The sequence below is a fragment of the Pteronotus mesoamericanus genome, unplaced genomic scaffold (genome assembly GCF_021234165.1).
Source record: "Pteronotus mesoamericanus isolate MK-2021 breed Mesoamerican mustached bat unplaced genomic scaffold, CSHL_Meso_final contig_72, whole genome shotgun sequence".
In the NCBI taxonomy this organism is placed as follows: Eukaryota; Metazoa; Chordata; class Mammalia; order Chiroptera; family Mormoopidae; genus Pteronotus; species Pteronotus mesoamericanus.
The window spans coordinates 452,224-471,402 of NW_026555242.1; the positions used below are offsets into that span (position 1 = coordinate 452,224).

The 19,179-nt window shown below is 40.3% G+C and overlaps 1 pseudogene; it reads left to right on the top strand.

Moving 5' to 3' along the window:
• The first annotated feature begins 10,229 nt into the window (after positions 1 to 10,229).
• On the top strand, positions 10,230 to 12,928 carry LOC129078102 (protein mago nashi homolog 2-like; annotated as a pseudogene).
• The last annotated feature ends 6,251 nt before the right edge of the window (positions 12,929 to 19,179 follow it).

Sequence of the window (19,179 nt, forward strand, 5' to 3'; positions counted from 1 at the left end):
TTCAGAACCAGTTTTCGTGGTGGTAAGACAAATAGCTTTGGCATAATTTTTGGTTCCTTGGATTATGCAAAGAAAAATGAACCCAAACATAAGCTTGCAAGATACGGCCGGTATGAGAAGACCTCAGAAAATAGAGAAAGGAACTCAAGAACAGAATGAAGACAGTCAGGGGGACTGCAAATGCCCATGCTGGTGCTGGCAAAAGGAAGGAGTAAAGAGTCTTCTTATACCATGATTTTCATGAGAGGATTAATGAACTAAAATTTTTATCTGAAAAAAAAGTTTTGCATTCAAAAACAAGCATGCAAAACATGGCATAACAAACCTTGACTTTAGTGATTTTTAGGAGATGTGTCTCTTCTCTGTGGTAGGAAAAGAAACACGTCATCCCATCACCCAAAAAACTACCTACCACTAAGAAAGTTAAAGATACAGGCATGGTTTATTTTAGTCCACAGGGAAAGAGAGTGTAGCTCTGCTCAATGTAATTGTTATTTGCTACTTTTTCTATGACAAAGGGGAAAACTCTCTATATCGGGGCCAAAGTTGCTTCAAAATTTGCTGATAATTATTTCAAAATATATTCAAAATATATTTAAATATCCTAAGGAACATAATTCACCAGGGTTTGCATATTTCAGAACTTCCTTTTACTGGTCCAAAACAACAAGTAGTATTTACATTGAAATGGTCCAAATAATCTCTCTTGGAGAGAGTTTTTCTGAATCTTCAATTTACTTCTAGAACTTGTATTCAGTGGTATTCTCTAAGGAACATAATAAGTATTTATTAGTTAATAAGTATCTACACCCAAATACTACTGAGTAATTGGAATTTATCAGGAAAACCTCAGGATGATTTACAATATTTTTGTTCCAGCTTTGGTCTAAGCCAAGGGTGTCCAACCTGCAAGCCCATGGGCTGCATGTAGCCCAGGGGTGGCTATGAATGCGGCCCAATACACAATCGTAAATTTACTTAAAACATGAGATGTTTTTGTGATTATGTGTCGCAATGTCATGTCAAATAAATGTACATAGGCTCTCGCTATTTGTACACATATGTAGTTTCAGTTTTACAGTGTTGTGCAGCTTCCAGTGCATCATCTTCCAAGTGCAGGGAGTAGAATTGACACCATCAGACATTACATGTGCTCATGGTGATTTAGCGAGGCAGCAATTATCAATAATATTTCAACCTACCATCACAACATTAGGTGTTTAATGTTATTTAGAAGTCAGGTAAGCATTCTTATTTGATTATTAAAAGTATTTCCACACCTTGGTGGCACTTCACACATCGTCCGCCACGCTTTACAACTGGCCCTTCCTCGCCCTGCATCAGCAGCCAAGAGAGCTCTGGAAGGGCCCACAGCTCGCTTTATATTTTGCTCTCAATTAATTTTCATAATAAAAGTAAATAAAATCCCTTATTTATTATTATTCTTTTTAATCCCAGCATAGCTTCTACAATGTCTCAAAAGAAAAAAGAACCCCCAAAAAGAAGACTTATGGATGAAGAAAGATTGTTCAATAAAAAGTGCACAGATGACTACTTTTTGTTGAGGCACATAGTAAGGCACTCTGCTTAATTTGTAGGGAATTTGTGCAAGTTTTCAAAGAATATAATTTGAAAAGGCATTATGTGCAAAAACATGCTGCCAAATTCAATGTGTATGAAGGATTGTGTCGTAAGGACAAAAATTAACGGAACTGAAAGAAAGTCTGTCTTCTCAACAAAAATTTTTTCAGAAAGTTACAACTTGGGTGGATTCCACTATAAAAGCTAGTTATGTGGTAGCATATTGAATAGCAAAAATATCAAAACCATTTACTGATTGTGAGTTTATTAAGCAATGTATAGAAAGCATGGCAAGTATAATTTGCCCTGGAAGCAAGGGGGATATTTCTAAAATCAGTTTGTCTCACCAGAGTATAGCCAGGCGAAATGAAGAAAACCTATTGAAAGAAGTTTGGAGGGTAAAGCTGCTAATTTTAAATTTTATGCTTTGGTGATGGATGATAGCATTGATGCTACAGATACAGCTCAACTTGCCATTGTTATTAGAAGTATTGATGACGAATATAATGTCACTGAAGAAGCCATTAAAAAACACAGCCAGGCCTGGCTGGTGTGCCTCAGTGGATTGAGTGCCAGCCTGCAAACCCAAGGGTCGCTAGTGTGATTCCCAGTCAGGGCACATGCCTGGATTGCAGGCCAGGTCCCCAGTAGGGGGCACATGAGAGGCAACCACAAATTGATGTTTCTCTCCCTCTTTTCCTCCCTCCCCCTCTCTCTAAAAAAATAAATAAATAAGAGTTTTTTAAAAAGAAAGAAAAAAAAAGACACAACTAAATGAAGAGATTTATATGAAGCAGTAAAATATATGTTAAAGCAATTTTCTTTTTCCATTGTCAACATATCTGGTATAGTTATTGATGGTACCCTGGCAATGGCAGGTAAAAGAGAAGGGCTTGTAAAATTAATAGAAGACGATGCAATTGCCACCCAAAACTCACATTTGATGAAGTATCATTGCATAGTACCTCAAGAAAATTTATTCACAGAAGGTTTAAAAATGGATAACATTATGCAAATCACCATCAAGACTGTGCGTTTCATAAGAGCCAAGATATTGAATCATTGCCAATTCCAAGAATTCCTTAAAAGTATTGATGCTGACTATGCTGACATCATTTACTTTTCAGAAGTTCGATGGCTAAGTCAAGGCCAAATGTTGAAAAGATTTTATGATTTGCAACATGTTATCAACTTTTTTATAGTATCAACAAACAAATTTGTGCCAGACATTTGACAATGAAAACTGGCTTACAGATTTAGCATTTTTAGTGGATTTAACTGCTCATTTAAATGAGTTAAACATGCGTCTTCAAGGTGAAAACCAACTTAATCAATACCATGTTTCAAACCATAACAGCATTCCAAATGAAACCGAAATAACAGAAAGCTCAAATTAAGGCAAACAATGTTATGCATTTCAACACGTTGGCTACACACAGTCCTGTGAACAGTGAAGAATATGCAGCCTTGCTTTTCAATTCGATTCAAGAATTTGAAAATAGATTTCAAGATTTCCAGGAAAATAATATTTTGTTATATTTTCAACTCCATTTTCAGTCAACATAAATATGTTACCTGCCAATTTTCAAATGGAATGCATAGGGCTGCAATCTGACATTCAACTTAAAGAAAAATTTGATCATGTCTCTTTACTGGACTTTTCTAGGTCCTATCTTCTCAGAGACAAATACCCCGTGCTTCGCAATCACGCCTTATTCATGTCATTGCTATTTGGCAGCACCTACATTTGTGAGCAACTATTTTCAAGAATGAAACACATTAAGAATAAAATTAGAACCAAAAATATATGATGAGAACCTTGAGAACCCACTGAAAATTGCAACTACTTCTATCAAACCAAATACTGATGCACTAGTTTCTCAAACACAATGTCACACATCCCACTAGTTTTACGTTGCCCTCTTTTCTTTTACTTTTATAATAAAAAAACTTTTTAAAAAAACATTAGTGATGTTTTATTTCTTAGATATGTACATTTTCTATATTAGTGATCACAAACTTGGGACCTGCTGGATGATTTTTAAAGATTATCAAAAGGGTTGCTGCATAATTAGGGTTATGTGAGGACTTTTTTGCTTATCTGTGGGTGGCAGATATCACAAAAATTATACACGGACCCTTTTTTTGCTCATCAGTTTTCATTAGTATTTGTGTATTTAATGTGTGGCCCAAGACAAGTCCTCTTCTTCCAGTGTGGTCCAGCAATGCCAAAATGTTGGACACCCCTGGTCTAAACTGTTATTATCAAAAGCAAATAGATATGCATAACCTGCTTTACCTAGTAATCCTCAATAGTACAAACTTTTAATTTAACCTCTAAAATTTCTGAGGAATAAAACCTTTAATTTTTATTGGTGGGAATGCAGACTGGTGCAGCCACTGTGGGAAACAGTACGGAATTTCCTCAAAAAACTAAAGATGGAACGGCCTTTTTTATCCAGTGATCCCACTGCTGGGATTATACCCTAAGAATCCTGAAACACCAGTTCAAAAGAACCTATGCACCCCAATGTTCAAAGCAGCAGCATTTACAAGAGCCAAGTGCTGGAAACAGCCTAAGTGTCCATCAGTAAATGAGTGGATCAAAAGACTGTGGTACATTTACACAATGGAATACTACTACGCAGCAGAAAGAAAGAAGGAACTCCTATCCTTCGCAACAGCATGGATGGGACTGGAGAGTATTATGCTAAATGAAATAAGCCAGGTGGCAAAAAACAAATACCATATAATCTCACCTCTAAGTGGAATCTCATGAACAAAACAAACAAGCAAAATAGAACCAGAGACATGGAAATAAAGAACAAACTCAGTGACCAGAGGGTAGGGGGAAGAGGGATAATTAGGGAAGGAAGGGAATGGTGTAGTCAAGGAGCTTATATGAAGGACACATGGACATGGACAACAGGGTGGGGACTGACTGTGGGAGCCAGGGAGATGGGCGGGGCAGGGAAGAGCAAGGGGCGGGGGGCGGGGGGAATTGGGACAACTGTAACTGAACAATTAAAAAAACCTTTAGTTTTTAATCACTGTGCCCTGAAAACATAAGTCTCAAAAAGACACCAGAGGCAAAATGTATACAGGCCTAAAGACGAAACATGTTCTGATGTCAAAAGTGGATGAAACCTAGAGAATCCTTACATAAAGATAGTAAAATAAAATACTACAATGACTTAAGTTTTTCCCCCAACATAGGGAAAGGAACAACAAAGAAACTTCCTGTAAAAAAGGGAGCCTATGGTTTTATAAATGGGGTAATAGGAAAATAGTCTCCATGAGCAGTAAGTATCTGACATGCTAGCAGAGAGCACCACTGGGGACTGCACACCTCAGAGGTGGTTTCAGGTGCATAGGCTTCAGGATGAGGCAAAAAGTAGAAGGAGCAAGAAGGGGACAGCAGAGAGGAACCTCTGTGCTGTATGAAGAGACATTGTATATCTACTCTGTTTGTAAATTATATTAGTCCTCTCGAAGCCAGAAATAGGATGAGCACAGACGCTTACCCCTCCCCCACCCCCCAAAAAATGCTCCTCGATGGATAAAATATCCTCTGGACAGTACTGTAATTTAAACATAAGCTTTTTTGTGATAACACAGTTGTCCCCTCATCCACAGTTTTGCTTTTTGCAGTTTCAGTTATTATGATCAAATGCAGTCTGAAAATATTAGATAGAAAATTCCAAAAATAAACAATACATATATTTTAAGTTGCATGTTGTCCTGAGGAGCGTGATGAACTCTCATGCCAACTCAAGCCATCCAGCACTGTCCTGCCCAGGAGGGGAATCACCGCTTTGTCCAGCCTATCTGAGCTGGGTGCACTCCTCGCCCTTTACTCACTTGAGATACCATTCGCATGATTTTTATTACAGTATATTGTTATAATTCTTCTATTTTATTATTAGTTTTTGTCGTTCACCTCTCATGTGTCTAATGTATAAATTAAGCTTTATCACAAATATGAATGTATAGAAAAAATAGTATATTCAGGGTTAGGTACTATCTGTGGTTTGAGGCATCCACTGGGGCTCTTGGAACATATTCTGGCAGCTAAGGAAAACAGCTGTACATATCATAAAACAAATATTTGGGGAAATGTATATATGTATGAAAAGAAAGGAAGAAGGAAGAAACAAACTCCGAAGAGCTTGCATTTAGGTAGGTTATATGTATTTATAATTATCATATTAAAATTAAAACGTAATTTTTTAAAAGAGTTTATTTATTTTCAGAGAGAGGGGAAGGGAGGAAGAAAGAGAGGGAAAGAAACATTGATGTGTGAGAGAAACATCCATAGGTTGCCTCTCAGTCACCCCCAGCTGGGGACCCAGCCCGCAACCCAGGCATGTGCCCTGACCAGGAATCGAACCAGAGACCTTTCAGTTCACAGACTAGCGCTCAATCCACTGAGCCACACCAGCCAGGGCTAAATCGGTAATTTTTTGTAATTAAAAAAAAAATTATATATCAATTTTAGACAGAGGGGAAGGGAGGGAGAAAGAGGGAGAGAAATATCATTGTGTGGTTGCCTCTTGTGCTACCCCCTACTGAGGGCCTGACCTGGCCTGCAACCCGGGCATGTGCCCTGACTGCAAATTGAACAGGCGACCCTTTCGTTCACAGGCCAGCACTCAATCCACTGAGCCACACCAGCCAGGGCTAAACTGGTAATTTTTTTAAAAAATTATTACTGTATTTTTCCCATTACCATTTAGTCCCCTTACATCCCTGCCCGCCCTCCGCAATCACCGCAATCATGAACATATTGTCCATGTTCATGAGTCCTTTTTCCTTTTTGCTCAATTCCTTCCCCTCCATCCTCCCCTGCTTAGCTGTCATCCTGCTCTCTATCCATAAGTCTGTCTCTATTTTGCTTGTGAGTTCAAAAACTGGTACTTTTTTAAAAACAAAAACAACAAGCACACGTTTCATTTGCCACCGTAGCAATAACATCGTCACATGCTCTGGAAAACTCCAGAGAATGAAAAAGGCAAGTAACCTCTTAGTGTTATTATGAAAATAGTTTTAATATTGCAGATCCTCTAAAAGGTTTTGGGAACACACAGAGGTCCCCAGGCCTCACTTGAACAATGCTGAACTAGATTATTATGCTGTGGTAATAAACAACCCCAACATCTCAGTAGTTAAACACATACGGGTTTATTTCTTACTTGGACTTCATGTCCACTGAGAGCTGACTGAGTGCTCTGCCCTGCATCATTCTTATTCTTGAGCCAGGTTGGAACATTGCTGGCTATTAAGTCAAAGGTAAAAGCAGGCAGTAAAATGTCTCAGAATTAAAGCTTTGGCCTAATAGCTGTGCATGTCGTCTCCAATCACAGCTCATTGACCAGAACTAATCATATGGCTATTCCTCACCACAAAGGGGCCAGGAAGTATAATCCTACCCATGTGAGAACATGCCTTTCTCCTTCAAGATATTTTTCTTTTTAATAGGGAAAAAATGTCTTTCTTAGAAGCCCCAGCAGATTTTTCCTGGGTCAGAATTTGACTAATCTTTGGTAAAGAGGAGTTATGTCAATCCAAGAGGCTCAGACCCATCATGATGCATCCCCAGGGCTGGGATTAGGGGACCTACATCTATGAACATATTTCTACCCACCCAGCGGCTGAAGAAAATTGGGGTCTAGTTAGCAAGAAAGAAGGAGAGAGATGGCTTCACAATCTTTCCCTCTCATTTTTGGTTTGGTCTGCTCTCACACTAGTAATCACAAAGAGTATATTGAAATAGGCAAGAAACATAGGATGTATCTCTTAAAAGGTGAGATTTTCCTTTAAAGCAACACTTGCCTGAGATATATCAAAACAATATTGTATTTCATCACAACTTGTTCTAACAAGCTGAAGCTAATAAGCAGGTGTGGACTTTGAGTAACTCCTGGATGCCAGACCATTATTGGACCTAACTGAAGACTCCTTCCTAACCAATAAGAGGTGGGATTTAACCAATTGGGTCAGACCTATGAATTCATTCCATTCTAACTAAAGTGCTAGTTTTTTAATTATTAATTAGCATATTACCATGAAAACCCCTTTTGATTTTCAAAACTCTCTTGACTTCTCCCTCAGCAACACTCCCAGTGAATTTCTTATATTCTGGTGAGTTTCCTTGCCTGTCAAGTACGTTCAGTCTTTTTCTTCTTTAAACTTTGATGACCTTTGTTTTATTCATTGATCATCTTTAGAAATTATCAAATTTTACCTTTGTAACATAGTTTTAAATGGGAATTTTATCCACAATATGACTATCTAGAAAAACAGTTGTTAAACTTTCTCTGTAAAGGACAGAATATAAATATTATAGGCTTTGTAAAGGTCTCTGTTGCAAGTAATCAACTCTGTCTTTATAGCACAAAAGCAGCCATAGGCAATACATAAATGAATAGGAGTGACTGTGTTCCAATAAAACCTCATTTACGAAAACAGGCTGATGGCTGGATTTGGCCTCGGGGGCCATAATTTGCCACTCCTGGCCTAAAATTAAAGGGACTAACTATGGTCTATTCTAAAAATCAATGTAACCCTGGCTGGTGTGGATCAGTGGATTAAGTGCCAGCCTGCGAACCGAAGAGTTGATGGTTCAATTTCCAGTCGGGGCACGTGCCTGAGTTATTGGCTAGGTCCCCAGTAGAGGGCGCAAAAAGCAACCACATGTTGATGTTTCTCTCCCTCTCTTTCTCCTTCCCTTCTCCTCTCTAAAAATAAATAAATAAAATCTTTTTAAAACAATGTAAAAACAAGATAGAAATGAAGTTGGAGATCCCTGGCTGTAGTCAAATCTCCCAAGATGTAGCCTCTACAGAATAGCCCCAAGCTAAAAGGGATCAGAAAGCTGCGTAGTTTTTTCTATGAGCTGACTGGGGCTCAGTACCAATTGGCCTGTCATATCCTACACAGTGGCCTTTAGTGATCAGAAATTTAAGACCATTTAGAGGAAAGGTCAGCAATCAAGGAATCCGACTCAGTTCCAAAACCAAGATACAAAATGGGTGCCCCTCTGTAGGTGACTGAGAAACACCAGTCCTCTGGAGGGCGGGGCCAGTCAGAGCCCCCAGGGGACCACCGTTCCTCCTCCTAACTGACTGGCCCGGCTTGAGCCCGCTGTCCTAGACCTGGAAATGGCCAGGGAGTCAAGGTTGGGTCCTTCACAATAACTGGTAGTATGAGAGTGGAAAAAGTAGTCAGGAACCTGTTTCTTTGGGGAATTTTTAGGCCATCCTGAGGAGTTCAGCTTGTTATGTATAAGAGCCTTGAGCAGCCACAGAAGGTTTTTTTCCCATTTTTGTTTAGCCACAGAAGATTTTCAAATAGTGGCAAACAATTTTAAAATTTGATTTAAGGGCAGCTAAGGCCCTAGTCCTGTGGCTCAGGGGAGCAGATAGGAGGAATGGTTATTGTAAACTAGACAGATAATCTAGAATAGTGGCTATCCAATTAGGACTTTCTGCAATGATGGAAAGTGCTGTCCAGCATGGCAACGACTAGCCACATGTGGTACTGAGAATTTGAAATGTGCTTAGTAAGACTTAAAAACAGAATTTTAAATTCTAGTGAATTTTAACTAATTGCAATTGTAATTTTAGTAGCAACATGAGGTTAGTGACCACTATAGTGGACAGTTTAGGTCTGGAAGTCCAGCACATGTAGCTCTAGTCCCTTGGGAGCTCTTGGGATTCAATGAGAAATCCTCAATATCCTTATTTTTAGAGAGAGGGAAAGGGAAGGAGAGAAAGAGGGAGAGAAACATCTATGTGAGAGAGGACCATTTATCGGTTGCCTCTTGCAGCCTAGGTATGTGCCCTAAACTGGAATCGAACCCACAACCTTTTGGTTTACAGGACAACACTCCAACCAACTGAGTCACACCATCTAGGGCAATGTACCTATTTGTTATTAAGATAGTCTGAAAGAGCCCTGGCCCGGTGGCTTGCTTGGTTGGAGAGTCATCCTGCGCACCAAAAGGTTGAAGTTTCAATCCCCGGTCAGGGCACGTAAGGGAGGCAGCCATCGATGTGTCTCTTTCTCTCTCTCTTCCTCCCACCTCACCCCTCTCTAAAATCAATGAGCATATCCTCCGGTGAGAATTTTTTTAAAAAAGATAGTCTGAAAGGATTTTTGCTACCTACAGCTTCCCTCCTCATACACACTCTCACTTAGATGTTTAGAATTCAGAAAATGCAAACAAGCTACAGGAGAAATATCTGTGACACAAAAAAGTTTATGAGACGTACTAAATTAAATTACAGTTGGCAGGAAAATAAAGGAAAGAAGCAAGAATAATTAACCAGTTAATACCTGTGGGCCAATGAGGAAAAGACTACTGACATTCCTGAGTGTATGGCAGAACTTTGAATCAGCTCCAGGCATGTGTTAGCCCACCACTGGACAGCACCACATCTTGAATATGCATGAACTTTCAAGAATGTCGTCCGTAACCAATTAAGAGTCTTAAATATTTCTTCCTTAAGGACTGTGCACCTATCCTAAAACTGCTCCCTTTCACCTTTTCCTACCCCCTTTATCTGTAGCCAGTGTAAATTCTTTCAAAACAACTTACATCCTCTTTCCCAAAATCAACGTATAAAAGTGCTCATCATGGAACAAAAATGGCTATAGCCAGCAATTTCTACCTGTACTACTATGTAGAGCACAAGGACAAGTTTGCACAAGTTTTTGGAGTTCAAGTTTTGGCCAATGCAGTTTTTGCAGTTATTGATTGAATTTTTGTTTGACTCCCCACAGGAGAGTTTAGATGTGCCGACAACAGCACTTACAAAAATACTGTCATGATCAGAAAAGTGGTTTAGACTTCTGGTCAAGATGGAGACATAGGTAGACATGCTTCGCCTCCTTGCACAACCGCAAAAAGATTTATAACTAGACCTCAAAACAGCTAACACCCAGAACCATCAGAAAATTGAGCTGTATGGAACCAAGGATTTAAAGAAGCCACATTCTTCTGTAGGAGGGAAGGAGTCCTGGAGATGGGCAGAGGGGTGCGAAGACACAGTGTGGAGCTGAGAGGCAGTGGCGACAGAGGAATAGACAGTCCCATACTCATGTTTGGTGGATAAAAATTGTGAGGGATACCTTGGAACTGGGAGGGATACCTTGAGAGCAAGTGATTCCAGCCCCAGGCCAGACCACACAACCCAGGGTTCCAGCTCCAGAAGGACAAATCCCCATAACTTCTGACTAAAAACCACTGGGGGGTTGGAGCTTCAGAAGAAACTGCCAGATTTTCAAGATATGAGAAGTGGGTGAAGTGACTGGAAATGGGGCAAGTGCTGGGCAAACCTTCAGAAGCCAAGCAGCGGCACTGTCCCCTCTCCTAACCCTTCCCCCACACAGAGTCACAAAGCAGTAAAGTAGTTTGCCCACTGCGGTGATTTCCTAAGGCTCCACCCCACGCATTTACAGGTGCCTTTTCTACAATATGCCACACTATTAAGACAGGGAGTTAAAGCCACTTGATACACAGAAACAAACACAGGGAGGCTGCGAAATTGAAGAGACAAAGGAATATGCCCCAAATGAAAGAACAGAACAGAATCCCAGAAAAAGAGCTAAATGAAACAGAAATAACCAACTTATCAGATGCAGAGTTCAAAACACTGGTTATCAAGATGCTCAAAGAGCTCACAGAGTACAACAATATAAAGGAAGAAAAGAAAGTTACACAAAGTGAAATAAAGAAAAAATCTACAGGGAACCATCAGTAGAGGGGAGGAAGCTGGGATTCAAATCAACAATTTGGATCATAAGGAAGAAATAAGCATTCAGCCAGAACAGCAAGAAGAAAAAGAATTTTTTGAAAAATGAGGATAGGATAAGGACCCTCTGGGACATCTCCAAAGAGACCAACATCCAAATCATAGAGATGGCAGAAGGAGAAGAGGAAGAGCAAGAAATTGAAAACTTATTTGAACAAATAATGAAAGAAAACTTCCCTAATTTGGTGAAGGAAATAATATACATACAAGGCCAGGAAACAGAGAGAGTCCCAAACAAGTTGGACCCAAAGAGGACCACACCAAGACACACTATAATTAAAATGCCAAAGGTTAAAGATAATGAGAGCATCTTAAAAGCAGCAAGAGAAAAGCAGTTACCTACAGGGGAGTTCCCATAAGACTGTCAGCTGATTTCTCAAAAGAAACTTTGCAGGCAAGAAGGGACTTGCAAGGAGTATTCAAAGTGATGAAAAGCAAGAACCTAGAGCCTAAATTACTCTATCCAGCAAAGCTATCATTTAGAATGGAAGAGCAGATAAAGTGCTTCCCAGACCAGGTAAAGCTGAAGGAGTTCATCATCACCAAGCTGCTATTACATGAAATGTTAAAGGGACTTGTTTAAGAAAAAGAAGAAAATCAACACTATAAACATTAAAATGGCAGCAAATTCACAACTATCAACAACTGAATCTAAAAAACAAAATAAGCAAACACCAGAGCTAGAACAGAATCATAGATAACAGAGATATTTGGAGGGTTATCAACAGGGAGCGGGAGGGAGGAGAATGGGGGAAAGGGTACAGGGATTAAGAAGCATAAATGGTAGATACAAAATAGACAGGGGGAGGATAAGAATAGTATAGGGAATGGAGAAGCCAAAGAGCTTATGTACATGACCCATGGACATGAACTAAGGTAGGGGATTGCTGGCAGGATGGGGGTTACCCCCGGGCAGAGGAAGGCAAAGGGGGGAAAATTGGAACAACTGTAACAGCATAATCAAAAGAGTGTATTTAAAAAAAAAAAAGTGGTTTATGTACACAAGAATGTATTGGAAGAACTGAAGAGAACTATTGATAACAGTGAAATTACAAAAGAAGATGATGTTTTGTGGCCTCCCCCTGACAGTAGCTTGAAATTGTAATGGGAGATGAACGTGTTGTGTTTGTTTTTTTTTTACTACATCAAAAATAGGTTCCCAGGCTTCTGGCCAGGTAGCTCAGTTGGTTAGAGCATCAACCCAATGTTGTAGGTTTGACGTGCCCCCCCGCCCCGGTCTGGACACATTCAATAAACAACCAGTGAATGTATAAATAAGTGGAACAACAAATTGATACTTCTCTCTCTCTCTCTCGCTCTCTCTCTCTCTCTTAAATCAACAAATAAAAATTTAAAAAGAAAAAATAGTGTAGAGAAGTGATACTGAAGTGGTTAAAAAAATAGATTCTCTTATTGATGAGAATCAGTCAAAGGATGCTGAAGACCTTTGAATATTTTACAATTTGGTATAGGATCTGTAATGTTCAGTTTTTAGCCTTATTGGGTTACATTTCAAGATTAAGCCCATCTAGCCCTGGCTGCTGTGGCTCAGTGGGTTGAGAGCCGGCCCGTGAACCAAAGGGTTGCTGGTTTGATTCCCAGTCAGGGCACATGCCTGAGTTGCAGGCCAGGTTCCCTGTAGGGGGTATGCAAGAGGCAACCACACATTGATGTTTCTCTCCCTCTCTTTCTCCTCCCTTCCCCTTCATCTAAAAATAAGTAAATAAAATCTTTTAAAAAAAAAGATTAAGCCAATCTAAACTTTGTGTGTTTTTGAAGCTGTATTATAGTTAATTATGTGATAGGTAAAAAAAGAAGAGTTTATTTGTCCTTTAATTATTGGGATTTTTATGAATGTGAAGCAAACAAAATGTTTTGTATGCAAACTGAAAATGAAAAATACATAAATAGGCTTCATGGTTATCTTCACTCGTATCCACATAAGCGGGACAGTCCCCACACCCACTAAAATCTATAAATAAAAGCAAACTTTCATGGAAATTTTGCTATAGTAAAACTTATCAAAGCCTGGAAAAAAAAAGTGCCCATCAACTCCAGGACACACTTGTCTTTTCCACCTAGCCCTGCTGCTGGTGGTTTAGACTTCATGTTTCAGGACCTGGTCCTTTTCTGGCTAGCATATGGTTCAATAAATCCCTTCTTTCAGAAAAGCTTTCAGTTGTGAAAGTTTTTTGTTTAACATCTGCTATGATATGAGTGCCCGAGGTCCCACCATGCCTCATGCCCCATGTTTCTCACAGGGGTCAAGAAAGCTTCCTGAACTCAATCCTCCAAGTCAGGGCTTTATTGACTCTGAACACTTGTGGAAACTCTTGCCATCACTCCTATCCTCTCCTGAAATCCTCTCTCACCTCCAAAGGCTGCACCAGACTGAGCCACACCTGTCCAGTTTGTGTAGGAGAGCCCCAGAGATGCTCTCTTCAGAGGCAGAGTCTATCTCCCAGACCCCAACCCAGATCATTTCCTCTGTTTCTCAGCAACAACTCTCCAAACGGCATATAGTGCATCCCACTAAACTGAGGTACTCTTGAAGCAGGGCTGCTCATTTGAGACCAAAGTACTGAGTCCTGGGACAATTTCTTACTTCAGTAGGCTCTAGTTTCTTGGGGCCTATATTGAGGGAGAGGATAGTGGTAACCTCTACCAGCGAGGTCCTGGAGACCAAGTGATAGAGGTAGAGGGTAGGGGTGTCCTGCACATGGAAATGTAAGGAGGAGCTCTTACTCTTCCTGCCGCGAGAGAGAGCACCAGGGAGAACGTCTTGATCAAACCAATTAATTAGGTTTCAGTACGGACTGTAGTCATTCTTGGCTGGTCTGGCTCAGTGGATTGAATGCTGTAGACCAAAAGGTTGCTGGTTTGATTCCCAGTAAGGGCACATGCGTGGCTTGTGGGCCAGGTCCCCAGATAGGTGGGTGAAAGAGGCAACTGATCAAAACAGATCATGTTTCTCTCCCTCTCTTTCCCTTCTCTCTAAAAATAAAAGGGAAAAAAATGTTAAAAAAGAAAAGATTGCAATCAGTATGACCTTCACTTTTATCAGGAGTCTCTCAAATATGCCCATCCTGAGGGTCACTTCATTTAGTATGTGGTGTGTGCATCTTAGACCCCACCTCAAGTTAATTTGGAGCACATTCCAGAAAGTCTTCCAGAGAATACACAGTAACCTTGCAAAACTATGGCCAAGGGAAGAGTGTTGACAGATTTAGCAAGTACAAATACAGGACACTCAATTAAATCTGAATTTCAGATAAACACAAATAAATTTTTAGTGTAAGTATTCTCCCAAATATTTCATGGTACATAGTTATACCAAAAAAAAAAAATGTGTTGATTATTGGAAATACAGATTTAACTAAACATTGATTTTTAAAAAAATGTTTACTGATTTTAGAGAGAGAGGAATGGAGAGAGAGAAAGAGAAAAACATCGATGTGAAAGAGAAACATCAATTGGGCGCCTCCCAATACACACCCCAGTGATGGAACCCACAACCTATGCCTGGGCTCTGATGAGGGATCAAACCCCCAAACTTTTGGTGTACAGAACAATGCTCCAACCAACTGAGCCACATCAGCCAGGGCTAAACATCTGTTTTATTTGACAAACTTACCAGGGGTTAGATCTGTTTTAAGTTTTCCAAACTGAAATATTTGCAGCCTTGATGGCACCCGTTCTGGCGTGCATTAGAGCAGACATCCAGATTCTTTTCTGAGGAGACATGTGGTCCTGCCCACAAGATCTTCCCAGAGCGGCTCTGACCAGAAGTGGATTAACTTCCAATTTCTGTGCACCCTCCTTTCACCAGGAAATGCAGTACTGCCCAGCTTAGCTGCTGTGGAGCAGAAGTGGCTCTGCCCTCAACCTGCGAAGCAGGCTCCTGCTCCTTCCATTCAGTACCTTCAAAAGGTTGGCTGAGAGAAACAATATTTTTTTAGGATTATCTGAAGAATGTCTTTTTTCTAGGTCAGTGATCCTTTTTAATGAGAAGGTGAATTCAGGAAAAAGTAACCTGTTACCAAATTTGTGAAAAAAGAAAGTATCTTTTTTATCAGAAATGTAGTATCAACAACTTTTGTTTAAGCATGCTTTTATTGTTTCCAGTTGCTAAAAGGTTTCATTATTTTGCCTAAACTTTCAGAAACTACAAAATACACATGCCCTGATATATCTGATGTAATGCTCTACCTTTTACCAAAGTTTGTGGTCTAGAAAAGCATTTTTGGAGCTGGTTCAGTCAGTTTTTCCTTAACTGACCCCAGAATCTCTTTAATTGCAAAATGTGTTTTGTCTTTTTATTCAGGCAAAATGACCGTACACTAAGGTGCATCAATTATACTAATCTTTTTTAAAATTTTATCTACTTATTTTTATTTTTAAAAAGGTTTTATTTATTTATTTTTTAGAGAAAGGAGGAGGGAGGGAGAAAGAGAGGGAGAGAAACATCAATGTGAGAGAGAAACATCTGCAGGTTGCCTCTCATACGCACCCTGACCAGGGACTAAACCAGAAACCCAGGCACATTCCCTCATCTGGGATGAAACCTGCAACCTTTCGATTTGCAGGACAATGCCCAACCAATGAGCCACACCAGTCAGTGCTAAAGTATCCTAAGCTTAACGGTACAGCTCAATGAAATTTTGCATTTATATACACCCGAGTAGCCACCATCTCAATCAAGATACAGAACTTTTCTGTGCACAGCAAGTTCCTTTGTGCTCTTTCCAGGCAATACTTCCTCCAAAGGTAACCATTTTTCTGAATTTATCACCATTAACTAGTTTTGTTTGTCCTTAACTTACATATAATTGGAGTCATATAGTATGATATGTATTCACTGAACATAATTTCTGTGAGATTCATCCATGTTGTGGCAAGTACTGGTAATTCATTTTTTTGTTGCCGCATATTATTCCATTGTAGGAATATACCATAATTTATTTGTCAAATATCCTGGACATTTATGCCATAAAGAGGTTTAGGCTCTTGTGAGTAAACCTGCTATGGACACTATGCTATGCTTATGTCTTTTGGTGTACTCATTTCCCGGGCATCTAATCATAGAAGTATGATTACTGGATCATAATGTAGGTATATGTTTAGCTTTAGTCAATACTGCCAAACAATTTTCTACCCACCCTTCCCAAGCCCGCAACAATGTATGAGAATTTCAGTTGTTCCACATCCTCACCAACATGTGGATTGTCAGCCTTCTGAATTTTAGCTATTCTGGTGGGTGTGCAGTGTTCTCATTTGGTGATTTAAGTTTCTGTTTCTCTCAGGTGATGTTGCATCATTTTTCACGTGCACATCGGCAATTGGGCATTCTCTTTTTGTGAAGTACCTGTTAAAGTCTATTGTAACTCATCTCCGAAGATGACCCGCAGTGAACCATGCATCCTGGTATTAGTGTTCATGGCCTCTGTAGTGGTTCCTTCCTTCATTGGTTCTGGGCTGGGCTGTGACTCACTGTAGCCAATAGAATGCCACAGAAACGATGCTGTGCCAGTTCTGGGCCTAAGCTTTCAGAGGACATGGCGGCTTCTGCTTTGGAGCTCTCGGGAATTCTGAGCCACCGGTAAGAAATCCAGCTGCCCTGCTGGAAAGACCATGTGTTGGAGGAGGTTGTTGAGAGGGCATGGCCACCAGCTGACCTTAGAGCTGGACCCCAGCAATCAGAGGCTCCTCATCCCCTCTCCTATCCTTGGAATGTATGTTCTGCCCACTGGTCCTACAGTGAGAGTCATTTTAAAGGACAAAACTTTGAGAGAGCAATGTGTTGTTGAGACCATCTGGATGGTATACGTGACTGAACACAGTGCAGCCCTCTATGTAAACTTTTGAGATTTTGGTGGGTGGAGCAGATAGCTAATCTTTTCATTTACCCAAGACAAGCCTTGCATGTAAGTTCCCTGGCTTGTTAAACTTGCCAGCTACCAATCTGGAGTGGTCTGCCTCTTTCTTCAGTCTCCCCTTGCACTCCATGTATGGAGACCAATTTGCAAAACACCCTGTAGAGTAACCATTGGGAGAGAGCCTTTCCTGATTTTGGTCAAAGAGGAGGATGTGAAGACAGAAGAGGGACTGGAGAGATGCAATGTTGCTGCCTCTGAAGGTGGAGGAAAGAAGCCACAGCCAAGGCATAAGAGCAGCCTCTGGGAGCTGGAAAAGGCAAGGCAATGAATTCTCCTTAGAGCCTCCAGAAAGGAACACAGCCCAGTGATATCATCATTTTAGCCCAGCAAGACCAGTGTCAGACTTCTCTCAGAATTGTAAGATAATAAATTTGTGTTGTTTTAAGCCACTAAGTGTGTGATAATTTGTTGTGTCAGCAATAGAAAACTAATACATTTCGCCTTCCACTAACCAGACTAGCAGAGAACTGTGTATCCCTGTATTGCCTCTCTTACCCAGAGGCATCCCCCATATAATGATTTTACCGACTGCGGTTTGATTGTGGTGTTACTGGCTGACATTAAGCAGCTCTATAAAAATTAACCTTATGAAACTCTTTGCTGCTTTTGCCATATTATATGTTGCAGAAGATTTCATTACACCAAAGTGACCTCTCCATGTGTTCCTCTGGAAGAGAGAGACTCTTACTTGGGTTTTTTTCTTTGTGTTGGCCTTAGGAAGCTTAAAGCAGTGATTCTCAAACAAGGGTTTCTTGGGATGGAGGAACTATCAGAATCACCCAGGCAGCTTTTCAAACTGGCATTGTTCACAGGTAGAAAAGGCAGAAAGGGGTAGTGTTGCTAAGGCAAAACATGCATGCCATGAAGGCCCTCGCTTATCAACTGCTTGCTGCAACTCAGTAATTCTCAAACATTTCAGTCTCAGGACCTCCTTTCTCTCTCTCTCTCTCTCTCTCTCTCTCTCTCTCTCTCTCTCTCTCTCTCAGAAACATTGATGCAAAAGAGAAATATTGATGGGTTGCCTTCCATACACACCCCGACCAGGGATGAACCTGTGAGCTAATTATGCACCCTGACCAGTGAATGAACCGGCAACCTTTTGGTTTGTGGGATGATGCCCAGCCAACTGAACCACACACGCCAGGGTCCTTCTTACACTCTTAAAAATTATTGAGGAATACAAAGAGCTTTGCTTATGTGGATTGTATCTATCAATATTTACTGCATTTGAAGTTATAACTGAAAAATATGTGAAATATTTATCTATTCATTTAAAAATAATAAACATTATATGTTCATGAAAACCTGTGTATGTTTCTCGTATCTGCTTCTGCACCCAGCCTTTTGGGATATTATGTATAAAGTAGCCTTTGAAAACCTACGTTGCACACTTGACATCATGGAAATAGTTTTGGCTTTGGGCACCCCTTCAAAGAGCCTTGGGAACCCCTCCGGAAGTTCTCAGACCATATTTGAGAACTGCTGCTCTAAGACAATAATTCTTAACTCTTTCCCCACCCTAACAGACCTGAGGAATAGGACTTGCTCCATTAAATAGCACAGTGGCTTGCCAAAGCAATGAATCTTGGAGGAGGAAGGGAGAGCACTTTCCTCTTGGGAGATACCCTACACACTTCGTCTTTCCTACCTTTGAACAATGCCGGTTGTCTAATTTTTCTGTTTCTTGGGTAAATTACTGATTCTTTATCCTTGGAGGGACAAACACCAGCAAATGAGTGCCTGAGGGGACTTAGAAGCTCCAAGATTATGTTAACAAGTCTGAAGTTGTTACCACCAAGTTTACCTTCATTCTGTGCCACGTACTAGCTAAGGCTAGCAAGATAATC